This window comes from Phoenix dactylifera, unplaced genomic scaffold, assembly GCF_009389715.1.
Source record: "Phoenix dactylifera cultivar Barhee BC4 unplaced genomic scaffold, palm_55x_up_171113_PBpolish2nd_filt_p 000026F, whole genome shotgun sequence".
NCBI lineage: Eukaryota > Viridiplantae > Streptophyta > Magnoliopsida > Arecales > Arecaceae > Phoenix > Phoenix dactylifera.
The window spans coordinates 1,788,852-1,798,063 of NW_024067667.1; positions in this window are offsets into that span (position 1 = coordinate 1,788,852).

A 9,212-nucleotide genomic window follows, 5' to 3' on the forward strand; every position below is an offset into this window, starting at 1 on the left:
TGGTCATGATTTACTGGCTAGGGAGGGTGTTGAGGACATGAGATTACCATTTATGAGACACAGCTGCAAGGTGGTTTTCTATTTATCAGTAAGGCCTAGATTACACATGCTACACAGGATAGAAACGACGGTGCATGATATAGCAAAGCTCATGAGGATATGATTGCATATAGAAGATGGACTCCTTGAGGTCATTCCGTAGGTTATGATGCAGCTGCAGATGACCTCGCACGTAGAGTAGTATCCATAAACATATTAGGTTTTGAGTCGTATACTGCATTATATTATCTACAACCACAGATAACCTATAACTTATTCGGATACGGATATGGATATTGTGCATCTGATGCATCATTTTTCAGTAGCTACTATCCCACGTAGCCCGGAGCATCTTATGGATCAAATTTTATTGCCGACATATTTGGATAGGCCCCTCTATAGTCGTATTATCCACCAAAGGACATCTTTAAGAGCTAGAGCTTCAATGAGAGGTCTAGAAGTGCTTATGTCACGCCCTGAACTTGAAGCGCAATAGATGCCGCACATCTGTATGGCGAACCATACAAGCACGCAAGGCTACATATCATATCAAAGCAATAATAAATTCTAAAATTTTATTTAATCAATAATTTATTCAAAGCAATTTTACAAAGCTCCAATGTAACATATATCAACATGTGCTAACTAATAACATCAATCAAATTAAACACTCTAACTAATCTAACTAAAATACCCATAACTGAAAATATCTTCAAAATTTATTTCTAAATATATGCAAATACCAAATGAAACGAATCACAGATCCTTCAAAGTAGCAACATTGACACTCTCTCTCTCTCTTAATGATATCCATATCAGTCAAAATAAAAAATACTTTTCTTTTTTTTGACAACAAAATTCTTCTTAATAAGAAAAATCATCAAAAAATATTTTCCAATCATAGAGCTAATATTATTGACCAGTTACAAAATAATTCAAACTACCATGCTTTCTTGAATTTATAAAATAACTTTCGAACAAAATACCCATCTGCATTGTAATTTGAAAAGATCTAAAATTTCAAATTCTAGGTAAAGCCAAAAAAAATTCTAGAGTCTAATTCCAAATATATATTTTTTTTATAAGAGTTTCATGCATGATCCAGATACAGATTTCAATCCTCGAAGAATATTTCAATGAATATCATGAAATATTTTCTAGCCCAAACCTTAAATAACTTTTTATAAATGAATCTTAACTTGCTACCAAAATAATTAACTTCAAGCTAAAAGTAGCATCACAGTACCCTATATTGAGTTGAACTTCTTAAATAATTATATTGGACAATAATATTCTATAACTAATACTCCTTCATGCCCCAAACTTGGAGCAAAACAAATGCTGCACACCTATATGACGGGCATACACGCATGCAAGACTAACAATCATATTAAAGCAATAATAAATTCTAAAATTTTATTTAATAAATAATTTATTCAAAGCAATCTTACAAAGTTCTAATGTAACATATGTCAACAAGTGCTAACTAGTAACATAAATCAAATGAAATACTCTAACTAATCTAACAAAAATGTCAATAATTGAAATATCATCAAAAAATCTAGGGCACTCTTCAAGTCTCAAGCGATCATGCGTCTATGCATCTGGATTTAAAAAAATAAAAAAAATAGAAAAAATATGATAATGAAATATACTAGCCCAGTAAGCAACATAATACCTTAGAATGGGGTCAAAGCATGCCAAATACAACCCGATATATACTTATATTTTAGGCCCCAAATGATGGAATTTGGGCACCATGCTATGGGCCAAAGTGGCTGATGTCGCTCTTAGATCCTGTTCAACTCTGTTCGTAGTAATTAAAGTAGTCCATATCGAGTATGAGGATCCCCTTGGATCATATTTTGTTGCAAACTGGTTTCTAAAGGCTCATCTGAAGTTGTATTTAGCTTCTGAGATTACTGTACTTATTAAAACTTATGATGATATTGAGTATTTAATGATGGATTCAAGGATATATTTTTATTATTCTCCCAAATTTAATAGTGAGAAAGAAAGCCCGGTACTATCATATCCAGCTTAGTTTTTATTCAAAAAAAAAGCATCGAAACTAGATAGATGCAAGTAGGTAGCAGACTGTAGCAAGTCAACTAAACCTGCTGATTCTTTTTGCAATACATACTAATTATATCTTTTAGATTATTCATATTCTTAATGCTGTCGGTCACTCGTATGACCAATGATTTAGTAGAATCATCAGAGGCTATACCATATTATTATACTCTACTTGGAATATCAATCTAAAATCTATATATAGTTTATAGAATTGTATTTATCAATTATTATGCTTACATGGGCGACTTCGACCGGGAACTGGAGACAAGGCCCTATACTGGGGAAGCATGTGTATGTCCGTATCTTGCTCACCTTGAATCAATATTATTGTCTGCCATTTGATTTTGCTCTTTGAACATTTCTTTTCATTGTGTTCTTTCCTCCTTTATCGTGTTGATAATTATCTCATGGTCTCACGTGTTGAATCAAAGAAAAGATTTGACTTTGCATTGTTTTTTTTTATTTCTTTGGGGAAATTATATGATCCTTACTATGATGGGAAGTTCTTGGTGCTCTTTGTTTTTTTTCCTTATATTTTGGGCCCTTTTGTATAATAGTTTAGGATTACTTTGAAGAAGAATGCAATTGTCACGCGCCCAACCCGAGATTGTGGGTCGGGTGTTGTGGCAACCGCTACATACTTATAGGGAGCTCTCTCCACGAGCATGTAAGGCATCTCAACGTGATATCATCAATATGCAGTAAAATAATTTAAAATAATAATATGCAATCTTTATTTTATTAACTAACTCAACTTACAATGTCTCACAATTCTAACATTAGTCAAAGGTAATACATCAATATTTAATAAACTCTAATCTAATATAACTTGTGCCACAATTCTTTTAGTCGCTCTCTATATTAAAAAATCTCGGACCGGGCTAATTCTTTGAATTTGTTAAAATAGTAAGAAATCATATAATGAGCTAGACCACTCATAAGTAATGAATATCTTAACTAGACAATTCATATAATAAAATATCAATGCAAATTATAATGAATCAATATAAAGACATAATAAATTCTGTTTCAAACATAAATTCATTAAAAATCTATATCCTTTAAATATCCGTATACGTAATCATAAATATGATTCGAAATAAATCACATTCAACTCAACAACCTTTAATTATAGCTACACTTATATCCTGTGGCTAGGCCAGAAATAGAACAACACTTATATCCTACGAAGTGGGCCAGAATACCAGACTTATATTCCTATAGGGTGGGCCAGAATACCACATTTATACCCTATGGTAGGGTCAGAATTAATAATAGTTAGAGTGCCAATGCATAACCCAAAGAGGAGGTGAATTGGGTTTATAAAATTTTGTAAAAATAAAATTAAATCTCCTCAAGTTTTTAAATCTAATAAAATAAACTAGATGCAACAAGTATAGCAAGTAATAATCATAAATATGCAACTAAGTATGAAAAAATAAAGAGTGAAGAAAAAAAATAATGCACGACGATTTATAGTGGTTCGGTCTCTTTATGAGCCTCTTATAACTATTGGAAGACTAGAATGAGAATATATATCCAAGCTGTAGATTATGAATTATGGAAGGTCATTGTAAATGGGCCTAAATTACCAACTAAGGTTGTAGAGAAAAAAAAGTCATTACCAAGTCCGAAAATGAATGGGATGATGTAAAATATATTCAAATGAATGCTAAAGCCATGAACTTATTGTATTGTGCATTAGATCCTAATGAGTTTAATAGAATTTCTACATGTAAAACGGCTAAAGAAATATTGGATAGATTAGAAGTAACTCATGAAGGTACTAATCAAATTAAAGAGTCAAAAATTAGCATGCTTGTGCATAATTATGAACTCTTTAAGATAAATATCGAGGAATCTATTTCCGACATGTTTACTAGGTTTACCAATATTACTAATGCTTTGAAATATCTTGGTAAATCTTATACTAATGTTGAAATGGTGAGAAAACTTTTTCGGTCTTTGCCAAAAAATTGGAAGCCAAAAATCACCGCAATACAAGAGGCAAAAGATTTTACAAAGCTTAGCTTGGATGAGCTTTTGGATTCTCTCATGACCCATGAGCTATCCATAAAGCCGAAGGAGGATGATAGCAAAAGAAAGAAAGGCTTAGCTCTTCAATCATCCATCACCGATGAATCAAGTGAAGAAGATGAGGATCTTGCTTTGCTTACAAAAAAATTTAAAAGATTTCTAAGGAAAAAAAAGCAAGGGGCAAAAAGATTTCAAAAGAGAGATGCGGCCAAAGATGAAATCATATGTTACCAATATAAGAAGCCGGGCCATATCAAATATGATTGTCCTCAATTAAAGAAGTCAATTAAGAAGGACAAGAAAAAAGTCATGGTAGCGGCATGGGGCGAAAGTGATTCAAGTAGCTCCGATAATGAAAATAATAATGAGCTTGCTAATCTTTGCTTCATAGCAAAAGAAGATAATGAGGTATGTGATTTTATTGATGGCAATTTCTTATATGATGAATTGACAAATGCTTTTGAAGAATTGGTCGACGAATTTAAAAAACTTGGTATGAAAAATGTTTCTCTTAAAAAGATCATTGCTTCTCTTTCTAATGAAAAAGAAGTTTTGAAAAATGAAAATTAGGTTTTGAAAAAATAAGTCAAAGAACTATCTTCAAAGTTAAAAACTTCATCTTCAAATAATCTAAAGCATGAAAATGAATCTTTGAAAATAAAAGTTCAAGATTTAACCTCCACACTTTCTAAATTTGTGCAAGAAAAAGAAAACTTGAATACTTTACTTGGAAAACAATGATGTACTTTTAATAAGATCGAAATTGGATATGATATTCTCAAAAGCAAAAGTTTTATAAAAACTTATTTGTTAAGGCAGCTTCTTCAAGTTATTATTGTATAAAGAATGGTCATATATCTTATTCATGCCCAATTAGAAGTAATACTTATATTGGAACTAAAAGGATTTGGGTTACTAAGAACCTTATAAATGTTGGAACCAAAAATGTTTGGGTTCCAATGAAACTTGTATAATTTTTAGGGCTAACATTTTTAGACCAAAGAGAGTTTGGGTAACAAATTCCAATGAGTATTTTTAATTTTTGTAGATATGTTTGAAATCTCAAAACAAGAAGCTATGGATGGTTCTTAGATAGTGCTTGCTCAAGGCATATGACCGGGGATAAATTCGGTAAAGTAATTAGAAGTAAAGCTAGATTAGTAGCCCAAAGTTTTAACCAAGAAGAAGGTATTGATTTTGATAAAAATTTTGCACCGGTAGCTGGACTTGAAACAATTAGAATGTTACTTGCATTTGCATGTTTTAAAAATTTCAAGTTATATCAAATGGATGCTAAAAATGCTTTTCTAAATGGCTATATTTCGGAGGAAGTTTACGTAGAACAACCTCTCGGTTTTCAAGATTATGAATTTCTAAATCATATGTTTAAACTTTCAAAAGCTTTGTATGGTTTAAAACAAGCACCTACAGCATGGTATTGAAAGATTAAGTAAATTTCTTATTGATAATGATTTAACAAGAGGAAAACTAGATACTACTCTTTTTATAAAATTAAAAGATCATGGCATGCTCATTGTTCAAGTTTATGTTGATGACATTTTATTTAATGCTACTAATGAAAGCTTGTGCAAAGATTTTGCTAAGTGTATGATGGGATGAGGTACTAAAAGAGAATAAACACTCAATCTAGATTGGTACATCCCAAAATGAAGCAGTGAACACCTAATTTTGATGAATAGAAGGTTTGACAATGTTTGAAGATCGTTATTCTACCTCGAAATAAAGTTAGTTCAACTATGCACACAGTTTATCCTTCTCTGCATATAGTTTATTTGTTTGGGAACACAGTTATTTTGTCTGCAAACACAATTAATAGAACTGTGCACACAATTAAGTGTTACTCTAAAATTATTGTAATGGTTTGAGATGAGGTACTAAAAGGGAATAAACAGTCAATGGAGATTGGCACATACCAAATTGAAGCAGTGAACACGTAATTTTTATGAATAGAAGGTTTGGTAATGTTTGAATTGTTGTTATTCTACCCTGAAACACAGTTAGTTCAACTGTGCAAATAGTTTAACTACTTTGCACATAGTTTATTTTTTTGGAAATATAGTTAAATTAACTACGAACATAGTTAATTAACCTGTGCACACAGTTAAGTGTTATTCTAAAATTGTTGTAAGTGGTTTGAGATGAGGTACTAAAATAGAATAAACACTCAATGCAGATTGGCACATAGAAAATTGAAGGAGTGAACACCTAATTTTCATGAATAGAAGGTTTCGTAAAGTTTGAAGACTATTATTCTAACTCGGAACACAGTTACATCAACTGTGCACATAGTAAGTTCTACTCTGTACACAGTTTATTTGTTTCCACACATAGGTAAGTTAACTGCAAACACAATTAATTAAACTGTGCACCCAGTTAAGTGATATTCAGAAAATGTTGCATAAGATGGCACGCTGAATTTTATGAAACTCCGATATGCTTTTAAGCATAGAAAGAATGGTATCTGCAACACTGAATTCCAGATTTAAGCATATGTTATTGCTTCCTAAGTTAATTCCCAAAATGGACCAAAAATGGCACACAAGGGATTATGAAACTCCGGTACATTTTTAAGGAAAATGGCACGCTACAATTTCTAAAATCCTAAAAGTATAATTACTGATTTTCAAAATGATAATGGGACCTAACTGAATTCCCAAAATGGCACGCTTCTGAAACTCCGATACAAGATTTAAGCATAAAAAAATGTTTCCTAATTGAAATGTGGAGATGGAGCAAAAAGGCACGCTGAATTTTCTAAAACTCCGATACGCTTTAGTTGCCAGATATGTTGGTACTCTTGATCATCAGTTTAGTGCCTGTTCATAATGAAAATTTCCGTACCTACTTTGGATTACCAACCATTTGGAGATTGCATTTGATTTTAAACAAATTTCCAAACTGAATTACCAAATTGGAGGAACACAGATTCAATTGGCACACTAATTTTCTGAAACTGAGGCAGACATTTAAGCATGTGCTGTTCACTAAATCTGTTTATGGCCTCACAACCACATTTAAACTGTGCCGGCACACTGTTGAAAGTGTGTGCCGGCACAGTTTATGAAACTCTTTCAGAACCTATAATAAGTTACCATTATAGACATTTCAGCAACGAGCATGACAAGAAGCAGAAAAGAAAGCTAATCATCTGAACATAATCAACATAATCATCTTTTCTGTTAAGATGTTATATTACACAAAAAATGAAAATGCACTCATCTTGCAATCATCTTTTACAATACATAGTCTAACCTCTCTTCCTACTTGACCTCTGTCCGTACATTGACCAAAACTTATCGATTGCAATGCAGTGAAAATTTAAAAAAATAGTCCCTACAAGCCAACTCCTGTATAAAGAAGGATCCTTGAATTCTTCCTGCAATGGTCTCGAGGTGCCTCGTATCAGTGCCACTGCAAATATAAGCATGTATGCCCCGCAGTCGACACTATCGGGCTTTTGTTATGCACATTCTCGAATTTCACGATAGGCTAATTTAGGGATATGGTATCCGACGCAGTTGTTTAGCCACGATAGCACAAAAGATGCCCGCAATAATGTCAATAATAGATTATTTTTAGGGGAACCTATGATTACAAAAAAAAAAATCAGTGTAACATATTGTATAAGTGATACCAACATATCTAACAACGTCGTCCCCAATGTTGAAACTCTATAATGAGTTGTAACAATCGAAATGCTGCTCCTTCAAGTCAAGAGAAAGTAGATACCAATGTCATCCCGTATTTATTGGAATGAATAGATATCTACACTTTTCGAGATCAGCAACACTAAATTCCCGTTACCATATTTGAAGACTAGGCTACCATGAATCTACAATTGTTTTCGTAACATCAGTGGTTATCCCTGAATCCAACGGTAGATGCTGAACCACAGCAACCTACACAATATATGAATTTTTTCAACAAAGTAAACAAAATTCATGATGAGCCATAAGTGAAAATCTGGATCTCGCAGCGCAAAAATAAACACGGATTGTCAATGATCTCAGTATACACTCGATGAAAAAGCTCCAATATGCGAAAGTAGACATTCATTATGTGTACGTAATAAAACAACATAGCAATGAATACCAAATTATATGCTGTTAAGTGAGGTAGAAGCATACGTCACTACGTAGTGGCTTGTCATGTAGGAGCTGCACTAAGGCGTCACCGGTGCATGATGGTTTGGTAGTATCTTCGTCCTCCCAAATTATGCCCTCACACAATTCAAATGTTTAAGCTAGAATAGAAGGTGATAAATGTGAGGTACTAAAAGTTAATATAATTTACTTACTCGAACTGATTTTCTTCAAGGAAGAAATTAATAGCTTTTTCGTAGTACATAGGGAGTATACCTTCTCTCTTTCCGTGATAGGTACATTTTGGTGCCACTCTTGGCCTATCTGGCAACACCGCTCTCTCAACATCTACAACTTTAGTGAATAGTACTAAATGCTAAGTTGAATAAATGGTGAAGACAACAATTTTAGTTAGCAAAGTTAACTTTATAAACTTAGCAAATTGCATATGGATACAAAATCACGTAAGGACGAGACGACATTTCTATACCGCTCTCGAAGGGGATGTTTCCTCCCTTGCTGGAGCTGACTTGTGGAGCTCCATTAATGCAGTAGTGATAGGCTCCAATAAGTTAGTTGACCGAGCAGGCGAATCATCCTTTTGAATGGTAATTGCCATATTTCCTTCATCTATTTTGGTGACTTTCAATTTTTTTTTAGCCCTTTTATAAGTCTTTGGAAGCTCTGATATGGCCTTAGCTTTTTCATATATCCAGTAGATCCTTCGCTGGTGATGTTTCTTGTCCTCACACTGTCAGCTAGACTAGATATCTGCTGGCAAGAAAAAAAGAGAAAACGGCAAAACTCCAACTATATGAACCTAAGCGGTCTAAATCATCAACATATGAACATAATGCCTTAGGAACATAGTAGTGTACGGTTGGAAAGAGAATAGTCCCAAAGAGATATAGGACCCATAATTTTGTGAAATTCTCCACATCTTGTCGTTCAGTCTTA